Source organism: Meriones unguiculatus, chromosome 3 (assembly GCF_030254825.1).
Source record: "Meriones unguiculatus strain TT.TT164.6M chromosome 3, Bangor_MerUng_6.1, whole genome shotgun sequence".
Classification (NCBI taxonomy): domain Eukaryota; kingdom Metazoa; phylum Chordata; class Mammalia; order Rodentia; family Muridae; genus Meriones; species Meriones unguiculatus.
The window spans coordinates 82850514-82872987 of NC_083351.1; the positions used below are offsets into that span (position 1 = coordinate 82850514).

At 43.2% G+C, this 22474-nt stretch overlaps 1 protein-coding gene across 11 annotated transcripts in view; it reads right to left on the reverse strand.

The window, feature by feature from the left end:
- The window catches only part of Hivep2 (HIVEP zinc finger 2), a 192413-nt gene extending 170942 nt beyond the window's left edge, over positions 1-21471 (reverse strand). For 5 of the 11 annotated variants that reach the window (XM_060380237.1, XM_060380244.1, XM_060380235.1 and 2 more), the window contains exon 1: positions 20677-21471. The gene's annotated coding sequence lies outside the window, so the exon portion shown is untranslated. The other 6 variants (XM_060380245.1, XM_060380246.1, XM_060380242.1 and 3 more) reach the window with 4 other exon arrangements.
- Positions 21472-22474: the final 1003 nt, after the last annotated feature.

Consider the following 22474-nt stretch of genomic DNA (forward strand, 5'->3'; position numbering starts at 1 on the left):
TCACATCTTCATGATCTGGCCTCAGCTGACAGCCCCGTGCATGTAATCTCCCACTTTTTCACTCAGTTAACTCCCCCTCCTCGAATGCTTGTTCCCCAGCGTGCTGTCTGTACGTCCAGGATGCTGCAGCTGTTTCATCACACCCCCAGAGGGGAGGTCAGGGATCTATCTAAGCTTCTTCAACTCATTTCCACTTCCCTCCACTTTTGCTTTCATTCCATAATATTCTTATACTTGCATGCAAGTAAGTTCACTCGCTCAGAAACATTCATGATGTTTCTGAAAATGATGATGAAGATCTCATTTGGGATTTGATAAATACAGATAATTTTCCAGAGTCCATTATGCCAAAATTCCAGAGGCAGAAGCTATAGGACCAGGAATTTAATGTCAGCTTCCATTACACAGGGAGTTTGTGGCTAGCCTGACCTACATGAGACCATGTATTTAAAAAAAATACACACAGACAAATATATCCTTTTAAATCTTTTTAAACAATAAAATACACACAGAAATAAATCTTTTTAAATCTTTCTAAATAAGAAAATTCAGAAAGGTCTACTTTTCTCACCTTTACTGAGCGCTATTTAAAGACCAAGAACTTCAATTCATTAAATGCTCACAGGTCTTGTTTAGGAGCTTGCCTACATTACAGATCAGGAAACTGAAGCTAAGAAAAATGACATAATCACCTGCCCAAAATCATACAAAGAGAAGTAACCAGGCAGCATTCAGTTCAATCCGAGGCAGGCCAGCTCCGCAACTCACACTCTTGGCCAAGCACTCTCTCTCTCTTCCCACTTTGAATCTGATTGGGCAACAGTGCTAGCTCTCACTAAGACTTATAGAATTTAAATTACTTAAGTATATATTTTAAAGTAAAGTTTCTTCCATGCATGAGCACATATATGCACAGCATTCCTCAGAAAGCAAGGGTGTTTCGATTAAAATGCTGCCCACTCTGTAACAAGCTGTTAGAAATGCTACCCAATAGATAACATGCTGCTAGGAAGGAATCAATTGCAACTAGCTGTTAATGAGCTGAAGAGTGTCCGTGATCAGCCCCACCAGTAGGGACAACTATTCTATGCTTTAATAACCGTAAAACATGAAGTTAGAGCTGAGGAGAGCAAAGGTAGCAAGTTAATTTTAGGGAGGGGAAGAGTGAGTTCCTGCAAACCATGACAGCTCCTACTGCCACAGTCCCCTGAGGCTGTTAGCTGCATCCAACCAAGAGGCTGTGAGCGCATTAGAGGACTTCATCTTTAAGTCTACGCATATTCAACTTCAAATACACTGGCACTGAGGAGCTTTGCAACTCAGATCTCCAACAGCCTAGTTTTCCTCTCTCTGTGCCTCAGCAAACCAGAAAAGGTAAACCTCACAACCAATGCTTTCTGGATTAACATCTACATTTCTGACTCACAGGACAGACACTCATTTTGTCACAGACTTCGATAGAACATGAAGATCAGGACATAACTTGCAGGGCCAAGACAAACAGAATGTACAGAGCTCCTTGCTTAAAACCAAAATATCTAAGGGTAGCACAACAGAGCACTGAATCAAACTCAGGGCCCTTTTGATCCTAGAGTCCACTGTGATTGTACAGGTAACACACAGAGAAGTTTGTCCTGAGCACTGACATTTAATCCATTATCCTGATTTCCAGAAGTGCAGCACAGCAATCATGTCACAGATAAAAAGTCAAATACACATTATGTTTAAACTCTTTCTTTTTCCTGTTTTGTTTGCTTATTTTTCGAGACAGCGTTTCTCTGTGTAGTCCTGGCTGTCCTAGAACTCCATCCATAGACCAGGCTGGCCTTGAACTCAGAGATCTGCCTCTGCCTCCTGAGCCCTGGGATTAAAGGCATGGACCACCACCACCCAGCATGTTTAAACTCTTAAAGGCACTTAGGATCTCAGACCGTGAAGTAGAGCCTAAGGGTTAAGTGCTAGTGAAAATTAGAGTAATTGGACAGCCTGCCACCCCCACCCACCCTTTTGTAAATCAATAGGGCTATGTGATTTTATTTTTTAAAATGGCTCTCATCAGAGAAAAAACAGTTTGTAAGTGACTGAAACAGTAAACAGAGCAGCGGGCCTGCAGGACTGCCGGGCATCCAGTCTTCCAATATTTCAATTTAATAAACATTTATTGTGCATCTATTTTGCTTGCATTTCATTTTCAGAAGCCTCAAGTATTGTCTCATTGCTGCTGAATCTAAAGCACCTGAAAGACAATTCTGACAGTTGGCCAGGAATGTAAAACACATTTGACATCTGAGAGATGACTAGGGCGTTTTCCTCCTACTGTTCCATTCAGAACCTGTCCGTGAAGCCAGAACTCAGGGAGAGGCGTGGCTCTACACACCGGAGATATGGCAAAGGAAGGGCAAACTCAGCCCTTGATCCCACTTGATTGCAAGGTTCACTGGAAAAGATATACAGTAGACAGCAAATTCTTTATATAAGTAAAGGTGTTTGAATATATCATTTAAAGTATCTTTAGATAGATTTTAAAAATACTTCAAATTCAAATTCTAATTCTTCTGCAGTGTTTCATTATTTATTTTTATTTTAGGATTTCCCTCCAAACATCCACTTTCACAGCTGAGAGCTGAAAAGACAGTTTCTACTGCTCTTATCATGATAGCTCTAGGGTAGCTCTACGAAGGAACGTGGTCTTTCTGCAGCACAGAAAGTATTTCCTCTAAACAAGGTATATCTGAATCTTTATGAAGTAAAGCACATGTGTTTGAGCCACAGAAACAGATCAAGTTTTGAGTTTGGACCAATGTTCTAAAAATTCAAACTCAGTGCCACCCAGAAATGGCCCTCACAGGCTGGTTCTTACCCAACTGCACGTGACTCTCCTGGTGATCATGAGATTCCACTAATACGACCAAGAAGCCTACTTAGCACCTCCATCAAGAAGCTATACAAAAACGGGGGATTACTGTTAATACAAATCTCGAGTAATTGATCCATATAAACCTACCACTAAAGAAATTCTTTCATACTGCTAATGTTATAAATGGACAAGCTGGAATTAGAAGCAGTTCAATCATAGAGACCAGAGTGCAGTGGACTCAAACATAACGTGACCTCAAAAATAAAACTGACATATACTTTTAAATAGTTTTCATGATATCCAATGTACCTGCTGCCTAGGCAGGTACAAGGACAAGAAAATCACCTCCCAAAATTAATCTTTCACTAACATAATACTCTTCAACTCCACAACTATAACTTTAATTCTTATCATGGTGTTTACTCTTGAATCTGTTTAACAATTAAGCGTGTATCATGGGTGTATCAGTGGTACTGAGCTGGCCAAACGTTCTATAGGCTCTGTGCTTGATAACATGTGCCAGCATGTAGTAACGGTGTCTGCAAAATGAAGGCTCCCCTCAGCTCCAACTTCCCCTGATTCTTATGTTCCAAGTTTATGTCCCCAAGTAGCCTTCTAAATTCTGTCGAAGTTCAAAAGAAAAAAGACATGGATTCAAAATGTATAGGTCTTATTCAAAATTCTACTCAAATAGCTTTAAAGTTCCTTACTGCAAAGATCAGTCGACAGTTCCCCAAAACTAACAACGTCATATGCTACACACAAGAATAATTATGTGAAAAAAAAAAAAGAATAATTATGTAGGGATACTTAAACCACTCTTCCAAAGCTTCAAAAGATGCAGAACGGAAGGAGTAAACAGTGTGTGTGTTCCGCAGTATTTTCAGGTTTTCTAGAAACTGCTACACAGTAATTTCATCTGATTAAAACTCTTGTCAAGTGTTTGATAGAAGAAACCTCAGCAGGCCTCCCAGTGAACTTTGGCATTTTGGCTGTGTGACCAGAAGAACGATCTACCATTATTACAAGGCTCATTCATGAGTCAACCACGGAAATAATCACAATGCCTTGCTTAGCTGATGTCTCTTCCCTTTGTCATGCCTGCAAGCATGTGTGACACAAGCATCTGTGGTGGTAAATTAGAGATTGTAATACTGATTATCATTCTAAAATGCAGCTTCCAATATTATGTAAATATTTCTTATTAATAAGCCTAGGTTGACTTGCTTTGTTTTCAGTTGTTTTAAGAATACCAGGGAGGTGAAAATCAGCAAAATATCTGCAACTTCAAGACAATAAATTCACAGCTGCTACTATATTGTCCGTGTAAGTTTGCAAAATAGTTCGTATTTTTTAAGCAAACCTCACTTTACCTAAATAACGACTTAAATGACTGCTGAGGCCAACTGCTGGTAAGGATTCTGTCCTGTAGGGTCTTCAGGTGTGTTTCTGCTTTGGCCTAGATGCCCACATCAGTATTTCCACAATAAAGTAAAAAGGTGGCCTTTGGAAGGAGAGTTTAAGAGGAGGCTTCCTGTCAGGGCTTTGCAACAGGAGAATCAGCAGAGGCCCTATGAGGTCAGCATTATTCAGCACTCAGGACCTCCTTTCTGGGTCCCCTCCGGACGCTCGCTCGGAGTCCCCAGGCTGGGCGGACCGCGGCCAGTGCTCACCCTGTCTTTCCGCCCAGGCAGCCCCTGCTAGGCCCTTGCGCAACCAGCGTGCTCGGCGTGGGCCCCGAAACTAGGTCTCTGCCGGCCGCCGGGAGCAGCGAGCCCCACTTTCTCCAGGCAGGAAGGGGGGAGGCGGAGAGCATTTCCTGTTGTGCACTGACAGCAGCTGAGACGTCATCGCAGTCAGCTCCTTCGGGTGGCCGCCCGGGGGCCAAAGTTCAGCTGGGGGCAGGGCCACACGCGGGCGGGGTAGCGCGCTGAGGCTTCTAACACAGCCCGCTGCGCCGGGGTCTACAACCCCCGGCCAGGCCACCTGATCACCTCCCTCCACAGCGGCTCCCTCCTTCAGGGCTCACCTACCCTGAGCAAGCAGAGGCAAACCTCTGAGGCCCAAAAACCACTTGCCCAGCTCAGTCTGAATGCAGCCTCCCTAATAGGACTTACCGCCAGGAATCTTTTTAAAGCATCAAAGTGCAAACCATCTAAGTTGCCTGCCTTCTCCCACCTTCCCTCAAGCCCCACTTTCTACCTCCAATATGGATTCCTGAAGAAACTGTCACATGGCAGGGGAGAAGGCTATTTCCTCACTGCCTACTTCCAATCTTGAAGTCAAAGCCATCAAGAAATACTATGTTTTCATTAAATACCCACTGCACCACATAAAAGCATTCACCTTTTAAGGCCTTAATGTACTTTATACCGTTTTAAAAGTCTCTGTTCAGTCTTCTTGTACTTATCCTTGGTAACTGCAACAAAATACTTGACCAAAATATTTTAAGGAAAAAAATAAATGCTTTATAATTTTTAAGCCACGGATTTTATTTTCTTTAGCCTCAATTTCCAGCCTTCTATTTAGTTTCAAGCCATAACCATGATAAGCCTGTGTAATTCTACAAGTCAGTGGGTTCAGGTTAATAGTGGTTAAAAATAAGACCATAAGGTATTGTATAACCATTATGAAACAAAGAATAAAATACTTTCATTTCCGTTTGTTAATGAGATAGATTGTTAATTACAAGAAAAATGGTGTTCTTGTGATAAATCAGTTTTAGGCACTGAACCATCTCTAACATTTTAACTATGCAATGTTTCACAGGACAGGGCAAGAGACATTTATAGCTTACATGAACTATGCCTTCAGTAATGATAATTTCTCAATGTAAGTCCTTGGACAGTATCAAGTCTTCCTCATTGATACAAGATTGAAGGGGGAGGCAGGATACACACAGGTAAGGTACATAAGTATTCTCTACTCTTCCCAATTTGCTGAGAACCTAAAGCTGATCTAAGACATATATTTGAATATATTTAGGGTTCTATATATAATAGCATTACTTAAATGCAAACTTCATCGTAATATGAGTAAATGAATTTAAGAATCAAGACAGAATTGCCATTTTACTTCTCTGACTTTTATCATCCCATTGTTTGTTTTGTTTGCGACAAGTTCTCTGGGGAGATGACCTTAAACTCTTATTCCTGCTGCCCTGTAGCATTACAGATTACAGTGCTGGGATCAAACCAGGAAAGCTCTCTACTGAGGTGCATGTCCAACCCAAGAACTTTCATTTTTAAAAGATTACTAGTTTTTTTATGCTAAAACAGCATCAACGTGTAATCTGATGAGTGTCAACTGTCCCATTCAATCCCTACTGTCTAAGACAACACTAAAGGTAACCTAGGATGCCGTGATAGTGACCCAAAGTCAATGTGTTTTCAATCCTTTGTCTTTTTACTCTAACACCTGAAGAATAAAATTAGTTATTGCATAGTTTAAATTTACATATTATTAAAATATCCCTTTTACTTCACACATATTTATAATGTCATCCAGAAATAAGGTCTCAGTACTTAAATGTCCACTCATTCAAGGGCCAGCAAACTTGTGAAAAACTGAGCTCTGATCCTATCAATGCTTGTGAAAGGAGAACCACATTCTTGTTCCTCTAGGTGCTACCACTGCTGTACTTCAAGGAAGCAAGGCCTTCCTGTGAGTTCGGGAAGGGTCTAAGACATAATCATTCCAAATGCTTCATTTCCTTAGCATGGACACAACAACTTTTAAGAACTTTAAGATTCACTTTATTTTGTGAATGAGTGTTTTGACTGCACCACATGTATACAGTGACCACAGGTCAGAAAAGGGCATTGGATCACTGGCACTGGATTTATGGATGGTTGTGAACCACCACAACGGTTCAGCAACTGAACTGAAATCCTCTGCAAGAACAACTGCTCTTAACCACTGAGCATCTCTCTGAACACAGACACAGATAACCACACCCAGCTACTTTTAAATAACTCCTGTGACTTTCCCCATAGTGCCAAGGCATCGACTGTAAAGGTGATTCTACTGTGTCCAATCCCAGGAAGCCATTCAGTGGTTTGCCAGTCTTCTGAGTAATCTGCCATGAACTAGTTTCTAGGTGCACCTCCATCTCAATCAGCTTTATTAAGTAAGTCTACACTAAATATTTCTTGTGGTTTTTATGAGTGTATATTTTTACTTTATCTTTCAAATTACGTCACTGGTATATAATTAACACACCGTAAACTACAAATGACTGCCCAAATACTGTCTAGGCTCAGTGAAAATTTTAAAACTCATGCTCTCAGTTCATATTTCATTGCTGATGATGACATTTGAAAAGAACAAAGGTATGGTTAAAAATTCTATTTTATAATCCTAATTAAAGGCTAAATGAAATTAATACGACTATAAATTTAGCACAGACTCAAGATATAAAAACCAGAATAGCATCAATAAAAAATATCATCTTGTGAGTAAATATATCATTGGAAGTACAGACCATAATATTCAACCTTGAGTCTTCAGGATCATGGTGCTTTCTTGCTTTTGGAAAAAGAACAAATGAATGGAATATGAAAAGAAACTTTATAAGGTAACTTACTTCACACTTTCTCTTTAAAAAGTCGGTAACAAGTCAAAGTGAAGCACCTGTGACCTAGACAGTCCCAAGAACTCCAAGCAGTCCAAGGTCCGTTGTGCCCTTAGTGGTGGCAGGCTGAGGTGCTGTCACCATCCCTTCCCTGAGACCTTACAGCTCTGGAAAGCTGCTAACGCCTTTTCAAGCGGTAACACAGTTAGGCAGCATGCCAATATGTGACAGCACACCTCCTTTGTCAGCTACCAGCAACATTTAACATTTCAGAACAGTAAATTTTAATTATACTTTATTTTATAAATTTTAATATTTCAGTTATAATAAAATCTAAATTAAAACAATGCTTGAACATCAGCACTGTCACATGTACTGAATGAAACCTGAAAATTAATTGTGTTTAATTTTAGTTAGTTGTGTTTACACTAGCTCCAAGCAAAGTATATTTCTCCAAAAACTAAAAGTGTAAAGAAAATTAAAATGTGATATATCTCCAAAATCATTAAGAGATCCAAAATCAAGTACCTATTCAGGAAACTAGAACTCTTATTTCAGTAAAATATAATCATTAACTCTATTATGAGGCTAATATGTCACTTTTCTACATAGATTCATTTGTTCTATGACATGCATGCCTGCTTAAATATTGACTTTCCTGGTTCTTCATTTTATAGATTAATACACAATCTAGGCAGGTAAATAAAAGCTAATTTTTCAATAGGCACTATAGGTAGTGGAGGCTTTAAGTAAGAATGTTTGTCAAGGCTGTTACCAAGATGCAAAATATCTGCAGATCACACTGTACTGTATAGAGGCTGCATAATTAAAGCACATGCCTGGAAGAACTTCCAATATTCTGTATCCTCATTTCTAAGTAAAGAAACGGGCATTGCAGAAAACATTAGTTTACCTTCTCTTAAAGTGATAATAATTTAAGCTAAGCATGTCATTACTATGGCCAAAAGGTAGAAAGCTTAAATGGGTAGGCCTAATGGCACCAGAGTGGATAGCAATGGACCCACAGAGTCACTTGAGCTTTACAACTGAACACTCTTTATAAATGCAACTGGATTTCCTAAATAGGAATTTCTAGATAAATTTCTTTCACCTATTTGCCTCATCTTTTTCAACTGTGTTTGTAAAGCTGTGAAGATCACACTCTTACTGTGGCACGCACATCTGTCCCTTCGTATGGTTTTGGGGTACTGAAATACAAGTTCCTGAGAGAATCCTCCTCCAGCTGACAGAGGCACTTGCTGCTGTCCACAAAGGCTAGGCCTTTTCTGAGCACAGTGCTGACACTTCCCTGAGCTGTGGTGCCTGTCAAAGTCAAGGTCCCACTTCTTCCAAGAAACCTCTCCTGCACTCTTCTCCTCAGGTTATTCTGCATCTTGTTAATGTATCGCCTCAGCCTCTCTGCGGGTCTTCACCGTCTCTTTTAAAAGAAAAGCTTCCCTTCCACAGCTCTTTTCTGAAGCACACTAGATTGTGCAGGTTTTGATGACAGCAGTGAAACACGCTATTTATATTGCATTTATTTTCCTATGCATCTTACGTATACCAGAATCTTATCATCATACTTTCTAAAATCACCTTGCACTGTACGATTGTACAAGGTACCACTGCTTTAGATAAGCTATCAACAAAAATCTCAACAAGCATGGCTAGGTCCTTTCTTTAAAACATTTCTAAACCAGTTGGGGCCATCTCCTAAAGAGCAAATGGAATTAAGCAAGCTATTCTTAAGGTCTGATTTTAAAAAAATAAAATAAAATAAAAGCCTGGAGTGAGTTTCCAACATGAACAACTCAATCCCTGACAAAATAATAAAAATGAAAAATGTTCTACAAGTTGCAGGAATATTTAGTCTGGGAAAAAAAAAGAGAGTAAATAAGGTGACCATTAGCATCTACGTAATTGCAGGAGTGTCTGCAGACAGTAGGTAAATGTATTCTGTGTTGCTGCTAACAGAAAAGTCCAGAGTGGCCTCCCCTCCAAAAGACGGTGTTTAAGCCCAGGCAGTCCAGGGTGAATTGTCCTGAATTGCTTCATCCATACCTGGGGATTAAATGATGCCTCCAATGGTCTTATCCATTCCTACAATCATATAAGAGATGTCACATTGCAAGGCACCTGGTCACCAGTTGACAGCCTAAATTCAATACATCAGATCTTATAGTTACAAAATTAGTCACCATCATTTTAAACACTTAAATGTGCTAAATAAGTCACCTCAACCACACTTTCTACACAGTGTAACACAGTGAATGAAGACAGACATCTTATGAGATGCTCTGCCGCTCCTAAAGTGCAGCTGGCTCATACACAAGCTAACCCACTAGAAAAAAGCACCGGGACTAAACACCAAACTATGCGCATATTCCGAAAGAGCCTAGTCTTTATCCCTCTCCCAGCTCCTGTCTCATTTTCTAGGGACACATAGAAAATGAGACATACATATCAAAGACGAATAAGGACAGCCATTTCCTCTATGCAGTGGTATGGCATGAAATCTCATAAGGAACTTAAACCAAAACCAGTTGACTCAAAGGCCAACAAGTGTTTAGATACACAGGGAAACACTTTTTATGGCTATAGGATGGTCTTATATAGTCTTAGCTAATTTCAAAACCACAGTAATTATTAGTATTTTTGAAATGTCATCTTCTTGTCTTTAATTCTCCCCTCTTGTGTCACCAACAGGAATAGTAAAAAACAAACAAACTAACAAAAAAAAAAAAAAAAAAAAAAACGGTGATCAGGGCAATTTCTTCCTAAGATAAATTTGTGGGATTATCCACTAAGGTATAAAACTTTTCCAGCTGTTAATGGCCGTTGTCAGGTTTCATTAGGTTTAACAACAGCAAATTCTCCTCAAAGCACAGACAAAACTCAACTGATGACTTAACAGATTTGGAGTTTGTCCATTGGAAAACTCTGACATCCACATTATGTGTCCAGTTATTTGTTACATTCAATCCTGTTGAGTGTTGTTTTTTAAAAGGTCATTAAGAATATTCTGAGCCACTTGACCCATTTTAAAAGCTATACGTGATTAAATTTGGGAGCAAGTTCACCAGACACATTACTAACATCATGTGAACAAGTAAACAGATTACACATGCAAAAACAATTGCTTTCGGATGAGTTCTTTTTCCCTCAGTTTCTTTATTTTATTTAGTTTACTGCTTGAAAACAGCTATAACTAGTTCGATATTTTATTAGCCATGGTAATGATCTATACCAAGTTAAACCCAAGAAGAGACATTATCAGAAGGTATGGGGATTCTGATCATTATCTCTCTGAAAACACATATTCTGTAATAAACTACAGCGATAGTCACCTCAAGAAGGCTCTGCTAACCCATGTCACAAACATATTGCTGTGTTTTTGGTGAGTTTTTTTTCTCCTGTAACTGAATTATTCTCAAAAGTTAAGTGTTGCCTTGCCCTCTAAAAATAGCCCCTCTGATTCTCATGTATTGCCCAGCTCCATTCCCAGGGGGCAGAGCAGTGGTACCAGCAGAGTTTGGCTTTCACAGATGAAAAAACAACAAAACATGATAGAGGTACAGTCACTCTTCCCGAGTCGTTTTGAAAATCAATACTGAGGCAAGCAATAAAGTGCTGGGGGCAGGGTTCCCAGTCATCCATTCTGATGGCTCCTCCAGTCCTAGTGTAAAGTTTAATGAGCACATCCTTAGAAGAGCAGAGCTTGCATCTGAAATCCCCATTTTACTACAAAAGTTCTATACTTCTAGAATAAACTTTAACATGACTAATGACAAGAAAATAAACCAAATGTTCATAACCCTGTTGTTATGCTTAAAGGAATGAAGACTAACCCAAATGTAAGAATCACAGGAAGAAAGAAACAAAATTTGATCATTGCTCCATAGGCAATTAAAAGCTGAACTCCCCATGACCTAGCTACAAAGTGTTGGGTTGGCCATCAGGACTGTCCCATGGGACACTGCCCAGTGCCCAAGACAGAGGATTTCATCACTATCTTTGTAAGACAGGGCAAAGTTTCACTCCAGCTCTGCCCTCCTCCATTTGACTTGGCCTCCATGGGGCAAGAGTAAGTGGGGAAAAAAAGAAAAGGGGGACTCTATTCTTTCTTTTATACCCTATTTACCCAAGCTGGCCCAAGAAACTTCCTTACACCTCCAGCCTGTAAGCAAGAGCCCCTTCACACAGCTCTCTTCCTCAGACTCTCCTGAACAGAAAATCGTCAAGGAAAACTAACTCCTTATATAGATCAACCATAAAGTCCCTCGTTCAGCCATGGAAGGTTGAAACCAGGCGGTTCAGACCATGGCTTCAAGAGGGCTCAGTAAGAAAAGAGCATAGAATAAAATGAAAAACAGAAGACACAATTAGTGGGAAGCATACTGATGCACTGACCATTGAGACTGAGTGTAGTCAAGATATTGATTTAGCCTGGTGGTGGTGGTAGCACATGCCTTCAATCCCAGCACTCAGAGGCAGAGGCAGGCAGATCTCTGTGAGTTCAAGGCCAGCCTGGTCTACAGAGCAAGCTCCAGGGCAACCAGGGTTGTTTACACAGAGAAACTCTCTCTTGAAAAACAAACAAACAAAAAAGACAGTGATCCACTTATTTTAACTCTTAAATGGGTGCTTCTGAAAATCCAGCAAATCTACACCACGTGCCTGCCCACATACTGTGGTCAGCACAGCCTAACCGTACTAGTAGAAGCCATCCTAATGTACTAGAAACTTTACTCATTTAAATAAGATTAAAATTTAAGTTCCAAATATGTCAGCACACTCACAATGTACTTTATAATACAATGTGAATGTCATTTGAAAATAACATTCCCATGCCAGGGCCTGATAGCATTGAAGTTTGTTTTGTTTTCTTTGTTTTGAGACAGGGTTTTCCCGGGTAGCCTTGGCTATCCTGGACTTGTTGACTAGGCTGGCCTGGACTCACAGAGATCCACCCACTTCTGCCTCCCTGAGTGATTACAGGAGAGCACCATTTTGCCTGGCATGCATTGAAGTTTTAAATACTATTTGAATTTCTTTGTTTGTTTGTTTTCTTTTCTTCTTGGGATGAAACTCTGTGTTTGATGCATACTGTGCTATACCTTCAACCCAAAAAAACTTTAAAAGTAAATACTGTTATTACATATGAGTATAAACGCACATGTTCAAATCAGTTGAAAATCTCAGCAGTGACTTATGTAATCTTTCTGTGAGTCTCTAAATCCCATTAGGGCCAAGAGACTCATGATAAGTAGGAATTACTGAAAAACTTGAAAAATATAACATAGTAACTGAATTTGCCAGAAAACATTTTTAAATCCATGTACCAGAATGCAAACTCCAAAGACCAGGACACTCTTTTTACCATTTTGTTCAGTGATGATGCCTCTGTGTCTGGACCACCAACTTTCCCAGATCACCAATATTTGCTGAACCAATAAGGGAAGCATTTTAAAATCAGCATTCCCCAAAATACCCCATGCTGTCTCTTAAGCAGACCCAAGGCCTCGGGGTGAACACTGCTTCCCTGACGATTAAAACTTAGGCAAAAGTTCAAATTGGGTAATTCAGGCACCAAGAGCTATTTTTAGACGGAAACCTTCCCACACCAGAGATTTCAGTTCACTTCACTGGTACAGCACACTGGCTGAGCTGAATGAGAAATATCCAAGATCTTAATTGGAGTTTCCATTTGTTAACTGTTGAAGCCTTGTACATTGTGACATTGTTTTCTAAACCATTTCAATCAAGAGTTTAACAGACCATTTGAAAATATTTCAGGAATATTTTACTGTCACAACAACTTGAGTTCTTTTGTGTTTTTATTTCAGGGCAATCCCTTGAAAATCATCACGGCTGCCGGATACTATACCTGCTAAGAGCTCGCAGAAAGCAGAGCACATGTTCCGACAAGTGTCCTGATGACCCTACAGCAGACAGGCTATCCTTTTCTAACCTCAGCGCAGCTGAGTGTCAACACCTCCCACCCCAAGCTGGACTTCACCCAGGTGCATTTCACTCTGTTCTGATGTCAAATTCAGCATCCTGACCCATAGTATTGTCCTTTCATCCCCTGGTGCATGCCCATAGACCTGTACTCAGTGGCAAAAATAGTTAGCCTTTATTTTTTTAATTTTTGAAAAACTCTCAAAGTGAGCAATTACATACAATGGATTGGCATAGAGCCTTGAGTTCAAATCTTGCTCCACTAATGACTCAGTTCCTTTACCTGCAAACACAGAGATAATACAGCAGATCTTGAGGCGGTGGTGAGCCTGCTGTAGTGTAGTGTAGTGCCTGCTGCAGTGTGTCAGAGAACAGGGTTCTTTAAACCTCCCATCCCTTCTTCTTTTGCTAAATTGGCCTTGTGCAGATTTGTTTTTTAAGTGTTTTGTTCGCCATAATTATAGAATAAAATGACACTGTATTCCCTGTAACAACAAAGTAGAATTTCAAACTGGTAGAATATGCTTTGGAAGAGCTTCTAGAAGCCATCTGTTCCAATTTCTTTCATTTCCAAATGAAGTCCAGAGAGCTGGGATGACTGGCTTCCAGGCTGTCACAAAAAGTTCACTGCAAAGCCAGGGCCAAGCCTTCAGTCCTTCCACACTGCACTCCGCTCCGCTACACCTTCCCTGGCTCCTGCCTCCCATTACACAGGCATGGCAATACATGTAATTTTCAGACAATTAAGAAGTATAAAATAACCTCAATTTAATTGCATCCAATTAACAAGGCAAATTAGCGTTCATATGTACACTATTAAACTAGTTGTCTGGCTTCCAAAAGAAATAAAGCATAGTTTCAAATGAATCTCCCATTTTGGAGTACAAAGCTGCTTACAATTTAAGTTACCTTTCCAATAATCTTCCTTATATGGAATTAGATGGTGTCTTTATTTTAAAATAAATGTTTTCTGTGCCTACCTAAGTAAGAATCCTCAGTGTTATTTCTTATCTATCAGTATTTTCTCTTTCACTGAACATATATGGTTTTCCATGATGTTTATTTGTTTGCCTGAAGGCAGGCATGTATACTTACAGAACCTTAAGTTATTACAAATGAGGGCATGTCCAAATTTACCCAAAGCCTAGTTATCAAAGTGGCAAGTTTTTGCTGGGCTTTTAACATCAAATGAATCTGCCCCAATACAAATAACATCTGCCATTATCTGCTTTCTTTTGACAAATGAAGCTTTGTATTTCAAACTCGCCCCTCGCTGTCCAACACTGTCACCACTTCGATACAGATACAAACTGGTTACCAATGAAAAACCATGTTCTAATACCTTCCCAATGAATCACCCATCCATTCCTTAGACAGTTCAGCCCCGAATTATAAATGCTCTATAATTTTAACTATGAGCACTTTTACACACTGGTATTTGGTTGTCAGCTTTCACTACATCATTGTGAATATTTTCTAGGATGAAACTTTATAGAATTGCTTAAAATAATAGTGACATACTTCACTTAAATTGCTGCTCAGCCTCCATTAGCAATAGTGTTTAATGAAATATTTTAATCTGCTTATTTACTGCATGTTAAAGTAACATTAAGACAAAGACACAAAAAAGTCTTACTGTCATACAAGAAGGTCAGCCTCCATACTAAATGGGATTCAGTATGGCATTCTCAACACACAGCCTCCATATTTGTGTGTGTGTGTGTGTCTGTGTGTGTGTGTGTGTGTGTGTGTGAATGTTATGGCATTCTGATCAATTCCTTAGCACCAAGACCTTTATAACCTTTCTAAAGCACACACTTCATAGCATCATTGCTCTGCCCCAATCCTAAAGTACATACCAGCTTCTACCAAAGATTCTAAAGGATCTACAGCCAGCTCTCTTTCCCAGCTCCCCTGGCCCTGCCCCTCCCCGGGACCACCATTCTACCCCACCAGTTCAGTTCTTTATTCAGCCTCAATGCTCCCAGTCCCAAATCCCCCTTTTCCTGCACAGACCTTCAGTTCTTTCCAGGAAGTTCCCACTTATATTCTACCTGGACTTGGAAGCTTTAATTCTATATAATGATAAGGTTTGCTGGCAAATGATACATCTTCTCCAGATTGTAAAAAAAAAACCTTGAAGTCGGAGATAACTGTCTTGTTGACCTGCTGTTAGTCTGTCTACAGAGTCCAAGCTTGGACAGCCGCATACTTTTCCAACATTATAAATAAGATGGAAAGGGCATTAACAAAATGATTCACCGAAAAAGGAAAGGAAAGCTGTCCTCACAAGCCTTTGTTTCCAGTTCTTTTCCTTCAACATCACGTTACTCCAACTCCTAATCATATGAAATTAAGTCCTGATAGTTGCAGTCATGTAGATGAATTATCTATTCATTAGTTGTTGAGAAATACATAGATCCAGTTTGAGCAGGGTTCCAAAGATTAAATGACACAAGATTAAAGACACAAGGTTCCAAAGATTAAATTAACACAAAGACCCTGTTTTAAAAAAATAAAAAGAAACTCTGAATTGGTAGTTATTCACCAATTGTATTGATGATACTGGGCAATTCAGCTTACTAGAGCCCCAAAAAGCATTTTCCTTATGACTACAAATATTAGTACAAACTGAAGTCAGTTCATTCAGTGCCATTAAAAACTCTTAGAGTCAGAACCAATTGATAAATAAGCACTATAAAGGAGATGTCTGTTATAAATTTCCATCCAGTCCCAGGGAATTCACTTTGCAAGAACCATCTTCTAGCACGGCCGATAGTAAGGGCACCATCCGGCCTGATTTGCTAAGGGCGGGCCTCATTTATGCCTGGTTAGATAATCACTCATGCGGTCAACCTGCCTCCGAAGCATGACCCTCAAGGTCTGGCCTTATCTTGTTATCACTTCTCTCTCCTGAATAGCCCTCCAGCTCCGCTGGCCTGCTTTCAGCTCCTGGACACATGGACATCTCCTAACCTCATGAAGATTACATTGTTCTTTCAACACTTTCCCATCCACTTTTCTTTAGTTTGCTCCCAGACCAGGGTGATGTAAGCTTCTTTATGCTTTTTCCATTGCCCTGAAAACAAATGCAGTATTACACACACAAATTCACCACGTGACCAACTGTCCACCAACTCCCTTTCTGATTTGACCCATCATTATATTTTAGTAGCTAACATAAAGACCAACTCATAGAAAATACTTATACAATACAAAGACTAGAAAATTAATCTGATGTCAGAACATCTGTCATAGTATTCAGAAAACACAACTAAGATTACGAGTCCAAAGTCAAAAAAGATTTTTAAATTTTAAAATGTGGTCCTGATTTTTCCTGCCCCTGCAGTCAACCATCCTACGAACCAAAAGTGATGAGTCTCTACTTCCTTCCTGCTCAGACTTGCCCTCAGGAGACAGAAGCATCATTTTCATTTTTTCTTCTCCATGTGTAAGTGGTTGCAGCCTGCTTTAAGCTAATACAAAAACTAAACTTACAGATTAACTCAGACAATAGATCACTTGTCATAGCTGATACCTCAAATGATAGAGCACACAACTATATGATAAGATTAGCACATCTTTGGTCCAGACCAATGGTGGATGAAATGGCAAGCAGTTCTGGTTCTGTTCTTAACACAAACATGTAGCCAGTAAAGAATATGTCACTTTAATGCTGGATCATCTCAAGAAAAGCCAAAGTTGCACTGGGCAGGAAACACACCCTCTTTTCAAAGTTTTGGAATTATGTCACAATAATTAAGTGCTAAAATAATTTTCCAAATGATCATAGGTGTCTAAGACCTTTTGTCAATACTGATTTTCAAACTCTTTCTCTCTAAGTTTTACCATAACTTGCAAAAAGGGAGCACTGCTCCATTGTGACATTAGGAACTAAAGTGTGAAAACTGTATTTTAGCCAACAGGAGAGTAGCAATCCATTCGGCCCACAGCCATACATCTTGCTGATCTGTTGATTCTCTTAGTACAGTGGTCGCCACACCGGAAGTTTCAATTATTTTCACATCTAGTACCAGATTTCACTTTTACCATGCCCAATATTTTCTGCCAATCTTTTCCTGTGTTGAAGCTTTCAAATGAACCTCTGCTAACTACTAGCGCTAAGTCAGGAGCTAAACACACACACACAGCACACTTACTATTTGTTGTAGCTGAAATGAAGCCTTCCCAAAAAAAAAAAAAAACTGCCAAAGTATAAAACCAAATTCATCACTTTACCGGAATACATATAAGGCAGTCAACCTGGTTTCTGAATGCCAAAAGTTCAAGCCCACACAAGCACCATTTTCCTCCAAGGCACGCCTGCATATATGTTGTCTTCTGTTTTGTTTCATAGTAACAAAAACATCTGTAAATGCATCCCAAGGAAAAAGGAGCTGATCAATCAGAAGATCCTCCTAGGTAATCTAATAATGTAGTCAAACAGGATCATTCCCTTATGTGCTATGTTACTTCGGAATACATTATTTTTAGGGGATGTAATGCAAAAATGTTTTATCTATTTTAATACTACTTTGCCAAACACCTCCCAAGGATCTAACCAGTTTAAATATAAGCTATAATATATTTATAGTATACACATAGTACATATTCTAAGTATGTAATATCATTAATATGCTACTATTCCCCCAACTGTCTCCAAATCAATTTTCAGCGATTTAACCTTAAACCATTTTAAATAAGTTGCTTCTAATACCCGATCAAATAAAATACAATCACTGAAACACACCAGAGATGCCAATAAGCAAACCTGTGTTATACCCTTCCAATTCTCAAGGCAACAAACTATCTCCATTTCCAAAAGACTAAGCACCATTATACAGTGCTTTTCTGCACTTGTGAAATATACTGCCCATTTCAAGCCTGGTGGTTGAGGAGACTATGACGCATGAAGCTCAGTGTCATTATGTAGATATTGACAAGTCTCCCCCAGTTCAAAATAAGTGCAGCTGTAACCCGGCTCCATCCATGACTCCTTGGGGATCCACCAGAATTTTCTCTTAGCAACAAAAACTGATTTCCACCTCACTCACACGCAAAGCATTCCTGTTTTGGAAACTGCTGGACCTATATCCTAAAACTCACAATCCTCCGGTAATTTGTAAAATTGTATCTTGGCATTCCTATAAGACACCTAACCAATCAAGCATTCACAAATCCTAACACATGTATGTATGTCATGACATATGCATATATTTAAAACAACCTGGTTTGCTCAAGGACAAATAATATCACTATCACTAGAAGAAACGTGTTAATAAAGTTCCACGGCCTTTTTCTAAGGAGGACAGGTCACTGCAAATTTAATCACTATGAATCTTATTAATAGTTCAAGTAATATCTGAGTTTGATTATTCATGAAAAAAAAAACAACAACTGTGCTGAAGAGAAAAAAAAAACATCCCTGACAAGGGCTCATAGTTTTTAAATAAATTGAGTTATTTTTTAAATGGCAGAAAGGAAAGAGAAAAAAAATCAGTTCAATTTTTCTATTATAATGAAAGTACCGGAAGCAAGACTCTGTGTGTTCATTTTAGGCCTAAATAATTGTGCAGAAGAGCATTAGGGTTTTGCAACGTCAGTTGCACACACTGCTTCCTGTGTGAATTCTAAGCCATTACAGGTGTCCCGGGGTTTGCAGTGTAACCTATCATTGAAAGATTCCTCTGGTCGCCTCCATGCTGGTCTCCTCTGCCCCCAGCCCAAAACGTTACTGCGGGGCTCTCCAGGCGTCTTTATTAAGACCCATTCTCTTCTCTCCATCTCCGGGGTGAGAGCGCCCACTTTCTCTTGGAAACGCAAGTCAAAAGCTTTCGCATTCAGAGGACTAGTTCCTGCAGTCCTTTGCACTTAGATGCTTTCAAGTAGACGAATGAGGAACCACTACCAGAAACCCTCCTTTCCCTCGGTCCCTTCCCCAGAAAGATCCCAGCTGCATCCCTGAAGCACAACATCCGGAGACCCTCTCCGACCTTCTAGCCCGCACGCAGGGTGAGCTTGGAGGGTTGGGGTCGCATTTCTCCCGTCCTCTGCTGCACTGGATATGTTATGTAAGAGGGACAGGACGCGGGAGGCACATGCGTATAAAGCGCACCGATCTGTGATAACAGCTGGGATGGCAGGGCAGATCTGCAGTCGTCCCCCCACCAAATACGACAGACACCACACACGCACATCACCCACCCACCCACCCCCCACGCACATAAACGCACACGCACATACACAGGCACACACAGAGCTGTTTCCTTGTCTTAGCCCTACCAGTAGCAGCCGCACAGAATGGAAAGGAGGGGGACTGGGGGTAAAGGGAGGTGAGAGGTGGGGCAGCAGCAGCACATCTGCTTTGATAGCAGGCAGCAGAACCGCCGCGGCAGAGAGCCCCTCGTTAACCCCCTTCCTGTGGCTGCACCACGTCATGGAACATTCCCGGAACGGGCCAACGTTCCACCCACTTCAGGGAACAGACATAAAGGCGCAGACCCAGCTCCTCACCGTGCACAGCTCAGACACACATGTTTCTTCCCGATCCCCCAACCAGAAGCACAAACAAGCATGCAATCCGCCCCCACTCGTCTCCACGCGCCGGGGGCCAGCCGGCGGCGGCTGGAGCCGCTCTGCGGCCGGTGCGCCCGAAGGGCGAGGGCGCCTCCGCCTGAACCTTCCATGGAGACAGTCCCCTCCTTCTTCGCTTCCTTCCTTCTCTCCTTCCTTCCTTCCTCGCTCGGGAGGAGAAAGGAGTCGCCGAAACGTTCACAGCCAGAGCCACCGCTGCGATGGCTCGGCCGCAGGCCGGCGGCCCGGCCCTTGCCGTCTGCCGGTCCGCCCGCCCGCGCCACCCCCAGCCCCGCGCCGCGCCCCCTCCCCCGCTACCTGACAACGGGCAGCCGGCCGCGGCAGCCGCAGCAGTGGCCGGGCGGTGCGCGCCGGTGCACGTCCCTCATTAGTAACCAGGCACATTCCTGCCTCCAGCGCTCCCGCGCGGCCCCCTCCCCCCCTCAGGACATTACGCAAAGCAGCCTCCCCTCATCTGCATAGATCCTCGGCCAGGGTATTCCCCGCATTTCCCAACGCGTCCGACCCTCCTCGCCGAGGTCTCCCCCATCCCCGCCCCCTCCGACCCTCACCCCTGGGCCGCCGCGAAGCCGGTCCCGGGCGGCGCGCCGCGGTGAGGGCGCTGGAGTTGGGCGACGCCGATTTCAGGGTAAAGTGAAACAAGCTCGCTCTCCGGAGCAGGCAGGAAAAACACAGCGCCGAGGCCACTTACCGAGCCGAGAAGGGACCTAGATTCCCGCCGCTCTGCTCTGCCGGCGGCCGGTGCGCCCTCCACGCACCCCCGGGCTGCACCCAGCACCCGAGAGTCGAGGCGTGGAGGGAGGCTGCTACCCAGGCAGGAGACCTTTCAAGTTGCTCGGGCTCCGGGCAAGCTTCGATGTCCAAGACTCAACTTGGCAGATACTTGTGCCACACCGAAGACGTCTTTTTCTTTTTTCTTTTTCTTTTTCTTTTTGCGGAGACCCTCCTCCACGGGGGAGAGACCGAGCCCGGCGGCGCCCCGCTCTCCAGCTCTCCACCCCCTCACCTCCAGCCCGCCTCCCGCCGGCCGCCAGCCTCGCGGCCGCGAGCCCCTCGGGCGGCTGTCAGCTCCGGGCGGTCCGGGTGACAGCGGCCGGAGGAGGGCGCGACACGGCGGGCGGTGGGGGGATCCTCGCAGCCGCGGCGGCCGCTCACCTGTAAAGTCACCGCTGCGCAGGAGGAGGAAGAGGAGGGAGAGGAGGAGGGGAGGAAAGCCCCCCGGTGCCCTTGTTCTTGCTGCCGCGGCCGCTCCTCGCCCAGGCTGAGCGTGTCTGGTGGGGGGTGTCTGGTAGCATTTCCTTAAGGACAGAGGGAGGGCGGGCGCGGAGGGAGGGAGGAGGGAGGGAGGCGATCCCCACCGCCAGCCCAGGCTCCTCTTGCCTTTATTTATATATTTATTTATTTTCGGACACTGTAAGGAAATGGAGCCGGGACCGGGGCTGGGGCCGCCAGGCTGGGGCTTGCGCCGCGGGGCCCGGGCCGCAGTTTGCCGGCTTGCGGGAGCCGCAGCGGCCGCCTCCCCTCCGGGCTGTGGACGCACCGGGTTATTCCTGGCAGCGCCTCCCCGAACAGAAGTTACTAGGAGGAGTGCGCGGCGAGGGCGGGCGGGGGAGAGGCGAGCGGAGGGAGGGAGGAAGAGGGAGAGACTCAGCCAGCGACGTCATCGGATCCCCCAGCGCGTCCCTGGGAGGGAGGCTGAACCAGAAAAACCTGTCTGCAGCCGGCCAGCGGGGCGAAGGATGTGCGGTGCGCCGGCGACCTGGACTAGCCCCGCTGCGGGCTTTCGGGGACGGAAGGTCGCTGCGCGCTCCCCTCGCTGGGAGCAGGGCCCGCTCCCCCGAGAGCCGGTTTCAGCCTGCCGCGAAGAGACACTGGGGCGTCTGGAGCAGTCTGAGAAATTCCTACTAGGGTGTGGAAACCTCCTTCGTGCCCATCCCCTTCCCACTCCAACCCCCTTCCCACGTACTGGTTCCTAGCCTTCCTAGGGAACGGAGTTAGGTGATCTGTGTGGTCCTCACTGTGTGCCCGGGTACCATGGCTCTCTAGCCTCTTCACTCCTGGTTGTACTGTGTTTTGTTATCAGCTGAGAAAAAAAAGAAAATTATACTGCAGCCCCTGGAACTCTCAAAAGTGCTTTTACCAGCATTTTCCGTGCCCCGGCAGAAGCACGAAGTTTTCACGCTCTCCAAAGGCCCCAATTGCTTTCCCCGGGGTCACTCCCCAGGGCGCCCCGGGTGCACCCCGGTCAGGAAACTGCCCGCCCTCGTCCGGGTATTCAAATAGGCTAGGGCAGCGGCGCGGGGAGCAGCTGCCGGCTTCCTGGGGGGCCGCGCGGAGAAAGGGGGCGAGCCGCCACCTCCAGCTGCGCGCTTCTGTTTCCTTGGTAGGGACTGAAATCACACCCAGCCCTGGGAGAGCTGGGCGGGGCGCGGGAAGGCGGAGGGAATCCCAAGCGAGTAGGGGCCGGGACTCTGGCTTCCTCCCAGCCC